Here is a 17,500-nt window from a genome sequence, read left to right on the forward strand (position 1 = left end):
AAACTGTTTTAGCTAGAGAAGAGATGTGAAGCTTCCAGTTCAGATTATAAGCAAAGGACAGACCGAGGATGTTCAGTGTGGAAGAGGGAGACAGTTGAGTGTCACTGAAGAAGAGGGGAGAGTTGTCTGGAAGGTTGTGTCCAGCTGATAGGTGGAGGAATTGACTTTTTGAGCCACTGAACAATGCCAAGTTTGCTCTGCACCAATCACAAATTTTAGAGAGATGAGAAGTGAGGCGTTCTGTGGCTTCCCTGCGTGAACTGTTTACTTCCTGAAGGGCTGGGCGTCACAAAAAGACATGGTGTTTATTACAACAAACAAAACACAGCTTGAAATATTTGTACCAATAAAAGCTTTAGAAATAACACACACACACACACACACCTAACACCTAACCTAACCTAACCAAACCAAACTTAACACAAGCAAAACATTTAATAGCTACAACTGAAAGGAAGGTTGAGTTTAACAAACATAGCATTTAACCACACAACACACCACCAAACATGCTTATCTCCTTATATCGTAAACATCAAAGCCCCCACGTTTTTAATACTTGCATTAGTAATATATTAAAGAATTCCAATACTTTCAATTCACAAGTATAACAAGACTATTAAGGTGAGGTGCAACAAGCCAGTAGGCCTACACGTGGCAATCCCTGTGTGAAATAGGCCTGCCAATCTCCAGCTGTCCTCTCCAATCACCACCCAGTCTAATCTCTCAGAGCTCCCTAAGACTCGCCACTAACAGCCTGATTGCTGAGTCCGTTCCACTCATCTGCCACACTATTTGAGAACCAATTCCTCCCCATCTCTTTCCTAAACCTAAATTTTCAACCTTGAGCCCATTACCTCTTGTTCTGTCCTGACTGCTGGTCTAAGATTGAGTTTGCCCCCTTGTTGTAGCCCCTATACCACTTAAAGACTTCCATCAGGTCCCCTCTTAACCTCTGCGTCTCTAAACGACATAAATTTAACAGCTTCAACCTCGCCTTGTAAGGAACACTCTTCATCCCCTGTATCCTTTTAGTCATTCTCCTCTGTACTGATTCTAATAGACCTATATCTTTCCTGTAATGTGGGGACCAGAACTGCACAGCGTAGTCTAGATGAGGTCTGACCAGCGCCAAGTATAACTTTAATATTACTTCCGGCCTTCTACTTTTAACACTCCTAAAAATGAATCCTAGTACCCTATTTGCCCTGTTTCTGGCCTCTATGCATTGTTTCCCTAGACGGAGTTCAGAGCTAACTATAACTCCTAAATCTTTCTTGTACCCTGTACCTACCAGAGTTTGGTTGTTTGTTGTGTACCTAACCTAACCTAACTATAACTAGAAAATGTTTTTTGTACCCTGAACCTAACAGCATCATTGCTCGTTGTGCGCCTAACCTAACTTAACCAAACCTAACAGAACTTAACCAAACCTTATCAAACCTAACAGAACTTAACCAAACCTAACCAAACCTAACCTAACTTAACCAAACCTAACCTAACCTAACAGCTACATAAAGAAGTCAAGTGTTTTAAGTGAATTATGTAATGGTGTGCTTGTCAACCAGTAACACCTTCAACAAGTGCACCAAGTCTTTGTGGTAAATTACTGCAACAAAACAAGAAGAACCAAAAAATTGCAATAAATCAATCAATAGATAATAAATAATGAAAAAAAAATAAGTGTCATTATCATCACTCCTACTAAGATTAAAATATTGTTAACTTGGTGTATGCTTCATTGTTCACCATAGTAGTAGTAGTAGTAGTAGTAGTAGTAGTACTAGTAGTCTAGTGATCTAGGTGGAAGCCGCCAGGAATATGAGAAGAGAAAACCGACAGGTAACCGTCAGCAGTTGCAAGTCCTTTAATCTCTTAACTCTTTTTGTTCACCAGCTAAGGTTGTATTCATAGCCACTTGTTAGACTGGTTGAACTCTCTCTACCTTTATTTAATTATTAAAGGTTTATTGAGTATTATGTCAACATATACATATATACATATTGCACAAAGGAAAAAATATACATGAATGTACATAATACACAAAGCGGGCACCAGCCCGCAGGTGGGGGAGTCTTGGGTCCCGGTGGTGGGCGGTGCGGTGGCGCGGCGAGGAGTGCTGCTCGCCGGTCAGGAAAGGAGCTGCGACCTGTTCAGCGGGGCGGGGGCGCTGCCCTGAGAACTCGCAGCATCAGGTCTGTGGGCGTGTGGCGGACGATGAGGGCAGCCCTGGCCTCGCGGCTGCTGAGGAGATCACCGCCTACAGGATGGGCCGGTGGTGGCGGCGTTGGTCTGAGGGCGGCGGTGGCCGGACAGGACAGTAGGTAGTGCACTAGCGGGTGGCGGCTGTGCCTCCCGCAGTGGTCGCACTCCTGCCCCCGAAAGTCGTCGTACAGCTGTTCCCTGGTGCAGTAGCCCAGCCTTACGCGTTGCAGCAACACGCCGTCTGCTCTGGGCTGCTGCTGGGAGGCGTCCAACGACTGGTAGCCAGTGGCGGAGGCGTACCAAGCTGCCTGTCTCTTCCTTGTTTCCAGCTGCCGGTGCGTGTGGCGGGCGCGCTTGGTTGCGGCGAGCCTGGCTCGCGCCCTCACTTGGCTCAGGCTGGGCGGCACATGCCTTGTCACCTGGGGGCCACTAGCAGCTCTCTTGGCGGCTGCGTCAGCAGCCTCGTTGCCTCGTACTCCCACGTGGCTGGGTATCCAGTTGAGCCTCACCCGCCGCCCCTGCGCGGCGAGGCTCTGGAGGCTACCCAGGATGGCGGTGACGAGGCCCACGTTGTCGCTGGGATACGGCTGTTGTAGAGCCTGTAGCCCCGTTCTGGAGTCGGTGTGGAGCACCACGGTGCACTCCCGCCGGTGTTGAGCGTGCTCCAGGGCCAGCAGGATGGCCACCAGTTCTGTCTGCAGGGTGGAGCAGTGGTCGGGAGTCCTCTCACACACCTCGGCCCCTCTGGTGATGGCAGCAGCGCCCGTCCTTCCGCTGTCAGGGTCAGCCGAGCCGTCGGTGTAGTACACAACACTGTCTGGCTCGGTGACCTGCGCCATGGCCATGAAGGCGTGCTGCTGCATCTCCTCCACGGCGCAGAGCGCCTTGCTGGCGGGCAGCTGTGTGGCGGAGAACTCTGCCGCGGGTGGCTCCCACGGGGGTGGGGCGCGGAAGGTGGGGGCAGGGAGGTCCGCCTGTGGCCAGTTCTCCATGCGAGCCAGGTTGTGGGTAGCCAGCGTGCACTGCAGCAGCCATGGGTTGCGGCGGAGAGATTCGGCACCCTGCGTCCCCGCCAGCCTTAGTCTCCTCTGTGTCACTCCCTCCGCGTCACGCTGCAGCACCCTCGCTACGCGGCAGGCCGTGATCTGCTGTACCCTGGTGGTGAGGGGCACCAGTCTGGTCTCGCTCTGCATGACGCATGCGCTGGACCACCTCGGTGCCCCCAGCATGGTCCTCATTGCGGTGTTTTGTAGCACCTCGATCCGCTCCTGCTGGTTTGGAGAGAGTGCTATGAGGACGGGGGCGCTGTAATCCACCAGCGAGCGAACAGCGTGCACGTAGTACTGGCGCAGGACGGAAAAAGTGGCGCCCGCGCTGATTCGTGTCATGGCCCGCATCACGTTCAGCCTAGACTGCGTCCTCTCCCTCAGGTAGGCGGCGTGGGCTGTGAAGGACAGCCGCTTGTCCACCCACACACCGAGGTACTGGTAGGAGTTGGTCCATGCCAGCTCAACTCCCTGGACGCGGAGCTGCCAGGTTGGGTCTGCCGCCTTCACCATCATGGCCCGGGACTTCTCTGCCGAGATCTTGAGCCCCAGGTCCTGGCATTTCCCGCTGATGAGGTCGAGTGCCTGCTGCGTCCTCCTGAGCTTGTTGCCCCTTCCGGTGACGACGAGGGCGAGGTCATCGGCGTAGCTCAGCAGGACGGTGCCAGCGTGGAAAGGCAGTGCCACTAGCTGTTCCATCAGCAGGTTGAACAGTAGAGGGCTGAGGATGCCGCCCTGGGGCGTCCCGTTCTCAAGTACCTTGAAGGTCGACCTCAGGCCCTGGAACCTAACCCTGGCGCGGCGGCGCTGCAGGTAGTCGCGGAGCCAGGCCAGCAGCCTTCCTCGCACCCCTTTCCGCACGAGTGCGTCGAGGATGGCGTGAGGGCTGGCTAGCTCGAACGCCTTCTCGAGGTCGATGAAGACGATGACGGCGGGGCGGTGGTCAATTTGGGTCAGCAGGGCGAGGATGCTGTCTGCCGTGCTCACTCCGCGGGTGTAGCCGAACACATGTGGGTGAGAGGGCCCCACGCGCCACTGTAGCCGCGCGAGCACCATCCTCTCAGCCGTTTTGGCCGTGCAGCTGAGGAGAGAGATGGGTCTGATCTTGGTGGGCTCCCTCGGCTTTGGAATCGGCTGAATGTCGGCTTCCTTCCACGCGGGCGGCAGACAGCCCGCCATCCATGAGGCGTTGATGGTGGCCAACAGCGCGGCGTCCCCAGCCGGCCCAGCGTGCGCCAACATGGAGTATGGCACGCCGTCCGCCCCCGCTGCCGTGTCGCGGCCTCTCCTCCTAGCCCGCTCCAGCTCTTGAAGGGAGAAGGGCTGGTCAGTCACGTCGGCTTCCTCCATCGCCTCCCTGACAGCCTCGTCGCGGTGTGGTCGGAGCTGCTGCTGGATGCGTTGTGTCTGGGGAGGAAGCTGGTCACTGGAGCTCCGCGTGGTGAACATGGTGGCAAGCCTCTCTGCCTCCTGCTGCGGGTGCGGGTGGGCGGGCGGGCGGGGCGGGGCAGCGCCGGAGGCTATCCTCACGCTCCTCCACAGCTGGCCTAGAGACGTGTGGTGGCTAAAAGTGGCGCACCACTCCAGCCACTTAGCCTCTCTGGCCCTCAGGGATACCTGCCGTGCGCGGGCCACCACATCCTGTAGGAGTCTTAGGTTGTTGGGGTTGGGGCGCCTTTTGTACAGTTTTCTGTGCTGGTTGACACGGTGGTTGTGCTCGCGCACCTCTTCGTTGTAGTACCACCAGTCTGTCCGGTGGCGGCGGCTCGGGGTGCACCTGGGGATGGCTGCGGCGGCTGCGGTCTGGATGGCCGTCGTCAGGTCCCTCTCCTGCTGATGTAGGTCGGCGGGCGGCTGATAGGCGGCCCACCACTCGTCAAGAGAGGCCTGAAACTTGGTCCAGTCCGCTCTCCTTATGTTCCAGCGTGGGGGCGGGCGGGGTGGGACCGGCGGGGCCACTGGGAGGGTGGTGAGGGTGGCAAAGTGGTCGCTGGTGAGGGTCGGGTGCACCTGCCACGTAGCGCCTGCCGCCAGGTCACTCGAGACCAACGTGAGGTCAAGCCTTCCTCCCCGGGTGTGGGTGGCCTCCCCTGTGTTGAGAAGGCACACGTGAGGGATTTCCTCGAGCAGCACGGCCAGGTGGCGGCCCGTTTCGTTGGCTGGGGACGGTGACTGTAGCATGGGGTGGTGGGCGTTGAGGTCGCCCGCAACCAAGAGACTGGAGTGGGAGGCGAGGGTGAGAAGCTCTCCTGCCTCCAGCTGGTGTCGCTGGCTCCTGTATACGTTGTATACCAGGAGCGGGAGACTTCCCACCTGCAGCTCCAGCGCCAGGACCTCCACACCGTCCCCGCAGTTGACTGGGGCTGCAACCCTGCGGTGAGGGATTGTGCCCCTCACCAGCGCTGCACAGCCTCGGGTGCCCTCCGCTGTGGGGAGCGAGTGAAGGGTGTAGCCCGCCACCCTCCATTCAAAGTCGGCGGGCGTCAGTGTTTCCTGGAGGAGCACAACGTCAAGGTGCTCCTCGAAGACGGCCTGTAGGACTTGATGTTTCTTGGGTCGCAGGCCCTGCACGTTCCATTGCAGGACTCTGAGCCTGGGGGGCCCTGCAGGCTGGTCCGCGTGGGTGGCGCCCTCAGCATATCTCCTCTCCATGTTGGTGGTGAAGGTCTGGTGGTTGGAGGGAGGGGCACAGACGTGGGTCCCTCGAGTTCAGCGGTGGTGGCAGGAGGCCGCACTCAGAGATGGCCGTGGCCGTCTCCTGGCGGAGAAGCGCGTCCAGATCGTCCCGCCTAGCGGGGACGTGATCAGGGCTGGCAAGCAGCTCCGCCATCAACTGCACCATCCGCGCCACGAGGCAGTTGACCACCGCGCGGGTTTCTTCGCTGAGACAGGCGGGCACCCCGTGGAGAGGATCGCTCGGGACCATGGCTCTCCTCCTCACCGTTGTCGGTGCTGGGCCTGTCGCCGCACGGGCGGGGGCGTCGCCGGGAGGGTCTCTCCCTTGTGTGCCGCTGCTCGGGTGGTGGGGCTTGGCTCGAGCATGCTTGGTAGGGGTGCTACCTGAGCGAGTGGAGGGGTGGGCGGAGGGGGTGCGGCTCTCCGTGCCTATGGCTGGAGGCTGTACCTCGGGTCGGCGGTGAGGGGGTTGCCGGTTAATCTCTTCCGGTCTTGCCGCTGGCTGGGACGGGGGTGGGGGGGTGGCTGAGGGGGCCTGCCGCGGGACCCAAGCTGACCTGACTGGAGGTGGGGCGGGTGCAACAGGATCTCGCGCTGACCTTCCTGGCTGGCCACGTGGTGGATGCTGTTGCTGCTGGGGCTGAGCGATCTGTTGCCGGGGCTGCCCATGCGACGCTTTATGGCGACGTCGACGTTGCCGCCTTGGTGGCGCCTGAGACTGCTGTTGTTGCTGCTGGCGTGAACGAGGCATCCTACGGAGCCTCTCAGGGCACTGGGGGTTCCACGCGTGGTGGTTTTTCCCACAGTTTGGGCACCTGGCGGTGGTTGCCTCGTTGGCCTTATGGCGGGCGATGCACTCCTCCGTCGGGTGGGGCAGGCTGCACACGCCGCACCTGGCGGCATGTTCGCACCGCGCCTGCAGGTGGTTGTACCGTTGGCACCTGTAACATCTTACAGGCTCACCTTGGTAGGGGCGCAGGGAGTATCTGCCCCAGCAGCCGAGATCCAACTTGGCGGGCGGCGGCCCCACACACACAAGTAGCACCTGTCTCGTGGGCAACTTGTCCCTCCTGGAGGTCAGACGCTGGGCGGAGGTCACCTGAGGGTGAGCCTCTACCGCCTCGAGAGGCAGGTCGAGCGGGTAGCGCTCCAGCACCACCTTGTGCCTCTTTTCGCTTGGGTCGAGGAGGAGCACCCTGTTTCCTTCCTCCGCGATGCGGCGCAGGAGTGCCGTGGAATCCTCGTCCTTGGGCGTGACCACGTGCTCACCCTTGAGATTAACCCTTACCTGTATCCAAAGGGTCGGATACTCCCTCTCGAGGGCAGAGATGGCTCGGTAAGAGTTCTCGTATTCGCCCAGGCTGCCCAGCTTGAACTTGGGCCTCGGGGGCTGGTGGCGGCGAGCTCGGCTGGTCGTGACGGTAGTCCATCCTTGCTCCTCACCGCCGTCCTGCTGCTGCTGCTGCACCACGTCGCTGAAAACGGAGAGGTCGAGTGGGGCCCAGTCCGCTTCGGTAGCGTTGTCCTCCTGCCATGAAGGCTGGAGGCTGCGGGTGGCTCGCTTCGGTGAGCGCTCATCACTGCTGCTGTCCTCCAGCAGGTTACGGGCCGCTTTCTTGGGCGTGGAGCACTTTAGGGATGCTGAAGAAGAGGATGCTCTTGCCCTCTTCCCTGAACCGTTGTTCAGCACTACCACTTGGTCACTGTTGAATGCCATGACGATTGAACGAGGCGGGAACGACACACGTGGTATTTAGGGTAGGTCAGAGGGAGCGTGGCAGCGACCACGTCCGACCCCGACCGTGGCCCAGTCGTGACTGTGGTTTATTTAACAAATACATGAACATATATACAAGAAATACTGAACATAAAAAATGATTTACATAAAGATATGGACAAAGAGAGTGAAGGTGTATGTGTATGTCTGTGTGAAGAAAGGAGTAATATGATGTATAGAAAAGACGTGTAACGTATGTGTCGAAAAGCGTGCACAGAATGTGTATGTATAAAAAAATGAGGAAGAAGAGATGAAAGACGAAAAATCTGTGCAGTAGAAAGAGAACGGGAGGCTGAAAACATATAAGAGAAAACGGAGTGCTTGGAGCGGTGACTTGTGTTTACATATTACTGGTTCTGAGAAGCGCGTAAGCTTTAGTGTACCCTGAATATGAGAGAAAATGGGATATTTCTATGGCTGACTAGATTATTTGCTACAGTAGTAGTAGTAGTAGTAGTAGTAGTAGTAGTCAACAACAACAACAACAACAACAACAACAACAACAACAACAACAACAGCCAAGATCAGTCCGTCTTGTAAAAACTTAGAAATACAGTCTCTCTCTCTCTCTCTCTCTCTCTCTCTCTCTCTCTCTCTCTCTCTCTCTCTCTTCAAGCTACAAGACGAGGCCTGCTGTGTGTGTGTGTGTGTGTGTGTGTGTGTGTGTGTGTGTGTGCGCATCACATCTACTTTGTCAGCGTGAAATTACCCGCTGTGATTGGTTCCTGTGTTTAGGAATGCAACTGCTGGCCAATTAAAAAATATGTAATTAAATTAGCCAATCACAGCGTCTTAATGTAAAATATTTCAATTAGACTAAGGAAGATGTCTGTCTGTCTGTCTGTCTGTCAGGTTAGGTTAGGTTAGGTTAAGTTAGGTTAGGTTAGGTAAGGTTAAGTTAGGTTAGGTTAGGTTAGGTTAAATTAGGTTAGGTTAGGTTAGGTTAGGTTAAGTTAGGTTAGGTTAGGTTAAGTTAGGTTAAGTTAGGTTAGGTTAGGTTAAGTTAGGTTAAGTTAGGTTAGGTTAGGTTAGGTTAGGTTAAGTTAGGTTAGGTTAGGTTAAGTTAGGTTAGGTTATGTTAGGTTAGGTTAAGATAGGTTAGGCTACACACACACACACACACACACACACACACAGCAGGGAGTGTTCTCGGCATGGTTTTATTAACTATGAGTGTTTACATGACAAGGCATTAGTTAGTGAAGGAAGGTTCGTGAAATTAGAATAGAAGTAGTGATTTGTGTGGTTATGACAACAAGCATATTAATTGAAAACACACGCAAAACTATCAGATATCAATGTTTTTGTTCGAGAGAGAGAAAGAGAGAGAGAGAGAGAGACTGCTTTAAGTTGACATCCGGCCAGCGCTTTGTCAACCTGTCGGGGCCGAATTCTAGTCAGGACGGCCCCAAACCACGACGGCCCTCCGCGACGGCCCCAAATTCTAGTCAGGACGGCCCTCAACCACAACGGCCCTTGTGTTTATCATACTACTGGCAACACTTTCAATTAGGTGTGAGACAGATTCAGTGTGTTGGGAAACACTGTGGGTGGTATTCCTAGTCGTTTACCATACTTATCTTCTACCTCCTCCCTCCAATCCTCCCTATCCCCTCCCTCCCTTCCGTCAACTGGTGGTGTTATTATTGTTATTGTTATTACACACACCCACACCCAGACACACACGCACACATGCTTGTCGCCTTATCTCCCATCCCATCCCTCCTCCCTCCCTTCCTCCCAGACTCTCCCTCCCAGTCCTTCCCTCCTCCCTCACTGCTATCTCCCTCTTTCCTTTCCGTCGTGGGGGGCCGTCGCGGAGGGCCGTCGTGGTTTGGGGCCGTCATGACCTGCTACCGTCGGGGCCTAAGCTAACCTACAATTCTCCTTCCTCTTGCAACACCAACAAAGCAACACCACCACAGTTACTGCCAATTATACTAACTGCCAATTGGCTAACAGCTAACTCAAATTACCATCGTCATTTTACAGTCCCTAACTATCACTGCAACTCTAACAACCCTAACCTAACCTAACCAAACTACTCGTGGTGAAATTTCTCTCCACGGAGGAAAGGCGGAGAAAAATTTACCTCCGCGTTGGAGAGAACACTGAATCAATGGACGACCCACCACCACCACCACCGCCTTTTCTCTCCCCTATCATATTCTCTCTCCCTCCTTCTCTCCATGCCTCCTCCTACCTTTCCTCCCTTCCCTCCACGCCGCCGCCGCCGCCGCCGCCGCTGGAGGAAAAACTGGAGGGAAATTTGTTTGAGGAAAGCTCCCTCTGTCCTCTTATACAGCTCTCCAAACACTGAAACATTTGACCCGGCAGACTCTTAATATATCTCTAACTCTCTCTATTTTCCCAGTTTCTTTAATTTTTTAGTATAACAAATTACTGTTACATTTAATTTGTCATTCTTATTACTAGAATATTTGTTTTTCTATTTATTATGTATTACTTTTGACCCAGCGACCTCTCACCCTCATATCTTTCTCTCTCTCTCTCTCTCTCTCTCTCTCTCTCTCTCTCTCTCTCTCTCTCTCTCTCTCTCTCTCTCTCTCTCTCTCTCTCTCACACACACACACACACATAGATAGAAAAAAGAAAGAAAAAGGAGATTTCCATTACTACTACTACTATACTACTATCAGCGAAATAGTTTTTTGGGGTAACTTTCACGGCTCCTTGTAGGCTGATAGTCCGAGAGCCAACTGATAGTCAGAATAGTCAGCGCACGTGAACATGTAAGACTATCGCCAGCAGTAAAGGGTTTGAGAAAAACTATGATAGTAATAATACACATTTTCTTTTTAACGCAACCATAGAAAACGCAAGATACATCTTCAATATTTCAAGGGTAACAAAGGTAAAATGTCCAGGCTCACTAATCAGGGTAAGGCTGCAGCAGGTAACGATGCAAACTTGAATAAAAAATACGTTTAAGAAATAGACAGGAGGGAAGTGGTTCTCAGATAGAGTGTTGGATGAATAGGTGGACTCCGTAATGTGGCTGTGGGTGCTGAGTCACTAGGGAGCTTTAAAAGATTAGACAGAATGGTGTGCTTTATATAGGGAGTGCCACGTGAAGGTCTGATGGCTTCCTGCAATAACCCTTATTTATCTATTCATTTATTTTTTTGTTCTTGCGTTCTTTTATCGTGAGTTAACCCACCACTAACCGTAACAGAGCCTCGACTTCCCGTTTTCTAGTGCAGCCAGTCAGGAGGTCCTCAGTGACGGCAACATATCAACGTTCTTGTCTCTTAATGGAAGTTTTGCAAGTTTGTCTCAATATTAGTCAACAAAACAAAAGAATCAATGTGGTCTGCTTACAAACATTCAATCTCTTACTCTCTTTCATTTTCTCTGTTCACCCTTCACAAACTTCCTATCCGTTCTGTTGTTCTGTTCTGTTCTGCAAGTGTGTGCGAGTTTGTGTGAGACTGTGCGAGTTTATGTGAAATTGTGTGAGAATGTGCGAGTTTGTGTGAAATTGTGCGAGTTTACATTTCTTCAGTTCTTGTGTATCTCCTCTAGCAAGGAAGACCTGCTGGCTAGTGGTGATAACTGTGTGTGTGTGTGTGTGTGTGTAATAATAATAATAATAATAATAAACGGTTTATTATTTAGGCAGTTGACAAACTGAAAATGTACATAGGGGATGGGGAAAACTTAACATTAATCCTAAAGGTAAGTCTAATCTAGGAGGGAAATACTATTGATTGATGGCTCGCACCATGGTGGGAATCGCACTGAGTCTGTACCGGTCCGTGCGCGGCGCCTTCAGGGGCATTATTTTGTTGTGGTGTCTGGTGGCACGGACAGGGCGAGGCGCGTCGGGCGGCAGCATGTTTCTGAGACGCGGATGATGCAGTAGTCCCCTCCCAAACTTCTCCAGAGCCTCTCGGTGCCTGGTGGATATTCTGGACAGACTCAGGGTGGTCAGGGCTTCTTCATAGGTGGTGTATGCAGGGCCAAGGATGACCCTGCACGCCCTTCTCTGCACACTCTCTAGCTGTAGCTGTTGAGTGTGTGTGAGGGAGGAGGACCACGCTGGGGAGGCGTACATGAGTTTGGGGAGGATGAAGGTAAGGTACACCCCCCTTAACTCATCTGTCGGCGTCCCCAGCGACCTGAGTCTGCGCAGCATGTACAGCCTGTAGGTAGCTGATCTCACGGTGCTGGCGACATGCTGCTTCCAGGTCAGCTGGTCGTCCACCGTGACTCCGAGAAGCTTGGCACATTGGACCACCTGGAGGGGGTGAGGGCCCACTGTGAGCCGGGGAGGGGGCACTGGTACAGAGGAGGTACAGAAATGCATCACCACAGTTTTGCTGTGGTTGATGGTCATCCTGCTCTCTCTGTGTGTGTGTGTGTGTGTGTGTAAAAGTTTTCAATAGTACAGCCACACTAACTTAACTCAACGTAGCCTAACCTAACCTAGCCTAACTTAACCTAGCCTAACTTAACGTAACGTACCCTAACCACCATTTTTTCCAGCTTACCCCAATCCCAGCACCTCATTAGCTTCATCCCGTGTCACACCCACCTGTTCTAATACTTTGCTGTTCCTTCCTTTCAAACTGCACAGCAAGCTTGGATTTCCTAAGGCAACGCAAGCTTCACCTTCTCACTCCCCGCTGCCTGATACACTCACGCCACACACAAAACCAAAGTTAGTCGTGCTGACAAACTTTTCTTAGTAAAAGCCATGGGGTCTAGAACGAGTGGCAGCATTAGTCACAGTGACTAACATAATGTTAGTCAATTTGTGACTAACTGAGCACTCAACTTACTCCAATATATCTGACTAATGCCTTCGTACTGTTCACTGCTTCTACTAACCACATTAGTAAGGTGGATCATAGGTGTTAGTCAATTAAATGACTAATTAGTTAGTCTTTCTTAGGCAGATGATGAATCATTAGTACCTTTAATACTAGCAGCTAGCTACCGCTGTCTCAAGGTTAGGGAAACAAATAGGTAACAAATTCAATATATTCATATACAATTAAATGTTCCCTCCATTTCATTGCATTAAAAAAAAAAAAAAAACACTATAATTGTTATCATGTATAGTAAAATATGGTTTTGACTTGAACATTTAACAGAAAGCTCCCCTCAAAACTGTAATGATATATAAAACACAGATGTAAACAATAAGCACCATTAGTAACACTTCATCCTAGTATGAGAAAAAATAAATAAATAAATCATCACAAAAAGCACCTGTTTTGACAAGCCATTAAGTAAATAATAGACATTTGTGAGTATTAATCACTACAACTTGCAATGTGGAAAAGAAAGTAAGCATCTCTTAAGATATGAATATTAAACCTTCCTCCCATTCATAAACTAAAGGAAAAAATATGTAAGTCAAGTTAACATAAATGAAATGTAAGGAGTTACAGAGCCTGTAAAGAATAATTAATTAGTCCACTGCTAATCATTATATCACACTACTTTTAGGGAAACAACCAGTGTAAAAATAGACATTTAACCTTCTTTGTACAAGCTTTTAACCCAGATCATATCCATATGTCACCATTAATCCTTTAAACCAACACAAAAAAAGAAAATGAGTATTTCTATGGGATATACTAACTAAACAAATCTACAGAAATGCTCACAACAGTAATAAAGAAGCTTCACCTATCACTTGCAATAACACACAAATAAAATATACAAAAAAAAAAAAAGTAAAAAATGCATAAAAAATAAAAATATATGCATCATATGGTACACGAACAATACTACCCAATTTAGAGAGAGAGAGAGAGAGAGAGAGAGAGAGAGAGAGAGAGAGAGAGAGAGAGAGAGAGAGAGAGAGAGAGAGAGAGAGAGAGAGAGAGAGAGAGAGAGGCATTATATGTGGAGTTGAATATATTTGGAATGAGATTTCTGCATTTTTGTAGGTCAATTCTGTCTTTACTTCATTGAGTTTTACAAGTAGAGATGTTTTTGAAAGTGTTACCTTTGTCATACTTGATACCTAAGAGATGGGATGTTGTGAAACGGAGGAAATGTTCACAATTTTTGGGGTGTTCAATATTAAACACACAAAGCCTGCAGGTGATGAGGAATTGATGAGATCATTTAACGTTTTGGGATCAATTCCATCCTCTTTAAGTTTACTTATTACCTTATTCATAGTGTGAGTGTGCTGCAAAGCCAAAAGGTCTTGCAAATGTTCAGTGAAGTCTTTAATAACTAGAGAAGGGAGCAACTTCTCTCTCAGTGCTAAAAGGCTTGTAACAATTTCATGGGTGCAATTGATATTTAAATGTGATGAAGCACATTCGTTTCCTTCGTCAGTTATCATTTCCACACAATCATCACCAGCTTCACTCTGCATACAAATCCTAATCTCTGGATCAGGTAAGGAATCATCACAAACTTTAAACTTCCCCCTCACTCTATTAAGATGGCAATTATAAAATAGTGCGTGATGTGAACGAATGTGTCTTAGTAGATACTTTACAGATTTGTATGATCTAGAACAGCCATCAAGTTCACATTCAATTCTATATCCTGGTTCTGAGGAGTGTACATTTGTGTAATGATTTGTCAAATTAAAAAATGTCCTGGTTTTATAGCAGCACGACCTGCATGCAAAAAACTTGCTATCAACTTTCATAGTGCTAAATACAAAATGTATGCATAAGTAAATTATGAAGAGATAAAACACAAACTTTCACACTGTTGTCCACCACCACTTACTGCAATACAGGACCTTGCAAACTTTTTATTCTTACAATTTTTTTTTTTTTTTTTTTTTAATGGGATAAGCAAACAGGACTAGCAATGTTCTTTTCCGGTGATATTATATTGCTATGGAGGACATCATCAGATCCCTTTCTGCAACTGGAAAATAGATACATTTTAATAGTTTACTTTGGTATAGTCCTACACATTTTTGCATTGCACCATCAATTCTGCCTTCCTCATAATGGTCAGTCTTTGTAAATCAATTATATACCTGGTTTCATCCGTGGCCGGAACGATGGCTAAACCACATTTCAACGAAGGACATTTGGTCAATGGACATTTAATCAAACTTCCAAAATCATAATTACTTGTGTGTGTGTGTGTGTGTGTGTGTGTGTGTGTGTGTGTGTGTAATTCACCTTCTGGTCGCCTGCTGGTCTCTCGACACTGCCAGCCTTTCCCCTACGTCCCTAGCTCAGAGCTAATATGGTATCGATCTTACCTGCGGTATCTACGTAATGATACGTGTGTGTGTGTGTGTGTGTGTTTTGAAATGAGTGAGACAGGGACGGAGGGGGGGTTGGTGATGGGGGTAAAACTGTCAGATTTGACCTTGACAATGAAAAGAAGGCGAGGCAGGGAGGGTGGGAGGGGGTGAGGGGAGTTAAGGGGAGAGGAGGAGGTAGGGGAGAGATAGGGGAGGGGAGGAGGTAGGGGAGAGATAAGGGAGGATGGGGTAGGGGTGGTTTGACCTTCCAACGGTTGACCGTGAAAAAAATATTATTCTTATTATTCCTATTATTATATTATTCTTATTATTATTTACATATATATATATATATATATATATATATATATATATATATATATATATATATATATATATATATATATATATATATATATATATATATATATATATATATATATATATATATATATATATATATATATATATATATATATATATATATATATATATATATATATATATAGGGCATTCTTATTATTGTCTCAAATCTCCCCATGACATCACACACACACACACACACACACACACACACCACTAAATACAATGCCACTGCCTCTTGTTCTGGTATTAATTAATCAGATATGTACAACCGCCATGTTGTTGTTGTTGTTGTTGTTGTTGTTGTTGTTGTTATAGTATTGTAGTGATTAATATTATAACTCGTAGAGGTTGTTGTTAAAATTGTCTTTTTTGTCTGTCTGTCTGTGTTAAATATGTCTCTGTCTGTCTCTGTGTTTAGTTAGTGTTAGAAGGTTTAATATAACTGGTAGAGGTTGTTATGTATATACAGGGTGGTTAATAACTGGAACAGGTTAAGTAGACATGTGGTTAGTGGTGAAACATTAGATAGTTTAAAAAAAAGGGCTAGATGAGAGCATGGATAGGGAGGATAGATGGGATGGGTAGGCGTTGGCTTGGTCCAATGGTGTGGATAGAGGAGCTGCCTTGTGTAGGCCATCACTTGGCCTCTTGCAGTCTCCTCGCTTCTTATGTTCTTATAACCACCACCACAACCACAGCCACAACCACCACCACCACCACTACTACGAGCCCCTTAACCTCTTCGGCATGGCCAGTCAAAACGCGCGCCGGCGCCATATCCGGGATTTCCGCGCGTGCGGCAAACTTTGAACTCTACCACCCCTACATTCATCAAAACTAAATAGAATCATAACATACTATGTATGGGCATATCTGGAATGGTTCCATTGTGCCTTACACACCAATATTCAGTCTAAAACAAACTGCACTTTATATTTTACCTACTAGTTTTCGTGAGAGGATGGTGATGGTGGAGTGGTGTAAACGTGCTCCTCTTCCTCCGACTGATATAATATACGAGTGTTGAAAGACTGAGTCAAATGTGTCTTCTGCAGCTGGTGGCGGTGATGGTGGTGGTGGTGGTGGTGGTGGTGAGGGTGATGGTGAAGGATGAGGGAGCGGGGGAGATGGAGGAGGAGGTGATTGTGAAGGAGAAGGTGGTGCAGGTGGTGGTGATGGATGAGGGAGCGGGTGAGATGAAGGAGGGGGTGACTGTGAAGGAGAAGGTAGTGGGGGTGGTGAGGGTGAGTGGTGAGGGGAAGGAACGATGGGTGATGATGGGAGAGAAGGAAGCTGACAAGAAAAATAGCAGGAACAGGTGAAGATGAGCGGGGGTGGGAGTGGTGGGAAGGTGAAAAAGGTTGATGATGTAGAGAGGGAGGTGGTACGGAAGGTTGGTGAGGTTGAGAGGGTTCAGATGGGGGTGTATGGGGTGACTGGTCTCTATCGCACACGATCACCGCGCGAAATGTAATCCGTGACTGACAGTATGACGCAGTGCAGTGGCGTGATCACAGGATGTGTCAACATAAGACACTTGCCACTTGTTTTATTTATTGTATGATTTATCTATCACTCTTTTCGTAATTCTCATTTTACTATGACATGATCATTATTTTATATTTGTCCATTTTTCATCTTTTTCATCTCGGTATGAGCGAGGTGTTTGAATGTTTGTGTGATAAATTACTGCAGCGGCTGAGAGAGAGAGAGAGAGAGAGAGAGAGAGAGAGAGAGAGAGAGAGAGAGAGAGAGAGAGAGAGAGAGAGAGAGAGAGAGAGAGAGAGAGTTTTGTTATCGAAGTTTTTCTTTATTTTTCTCTTCTTCCTCTTCATCTTCCTCGTGCTCCTCCTTCTCTTCCGTATCTTTCAGTTTCTCCTCCTCGTCCTCCTCCTCTTCTCTCTCTCCTATTCGTGTTGTTCCTTTTGTTCCTCTTGTTTCCCCCTTTCTTCTCTCTCTCGCTCCTCCTTGTTCACCCTCCATTCATTGTTAGGTTTTCTGTCACATTTCATAAATAAGGCTTCTTCTCTCACTTCTACCACTTCAGTGTGGCATCTAGTACTGCCGCACATTACAAAACACTACGTCTAAATAGAATATTCGCCTAAAACTACCCAAATATCTGCAATATTAAGAATAAAGAGGAATAATTCATTGTTGTTTAGTTTCCCCTTAAAGAAGATTCGTTTTCTCTAATTACGTCATTTACTAAGAAACAAAAGGTTGAAA

General features: G+C 48.9%; 1 protein-coding gene and 1 long non-coding RNA gene across 4 annotated transcripts in view; both read right to left on the reverse strand.

Moving 5' to 3' along the window:
* Nucleotides 1–10,027, reverse strand: part of LOC135098349 (uncharacterized) — a 21,982-nt gene extending 11,955 nt beyond the window's left edge. The window contains exon 1 of the long non-coding RNA XR_010266861.1: nt 9,905–10,027. This is a non-coding gene — a long non-coding RNA (uncharacterized LOC135098349). The remainder of the gene's footprint in view (nt 1–9,904) is intronic.
* Nucleotides 10,028–12,694: 2,667 nt separating this feature from the next.
* LOC135098352 (mucin-2-like) overlaps nt 12,695–17,500 on the reverse strand; it is a 16,758-nt gene continuing 11,952 nt past the window's right edge. For 2 of the 3 annotated variants that reach the window (XR_010266863.1, XM_064000671.1), the window contains exon 3: nt 12,695–14,574. The gene's annotated coding sequence lies outside the window, so the exon portion shown is untranslated. Of the gene's footprint in view, nt 14,575–16,970; nt 17,270–17,500 lie in introns of those variants that run through there. The other variant, XM_064000672.1, reaches the window with a different exon arrangement.

This window comes from Scylla paramamosain, unplaced genomic scaffold, assembly GCF_035594125.1.
Source record: "Scylla paramamosain isolate STU-SP2022 unplaced genomic scaffold, ASM3559412v1 Contig57, whole genome shotgun sequence".
Taxonomy (NCBI): Eukaryota; Metazoa; Arthropoda; class Malacostraca; order Decapoda; family Portunidae; genus Scylla; species Scylla paramamosain.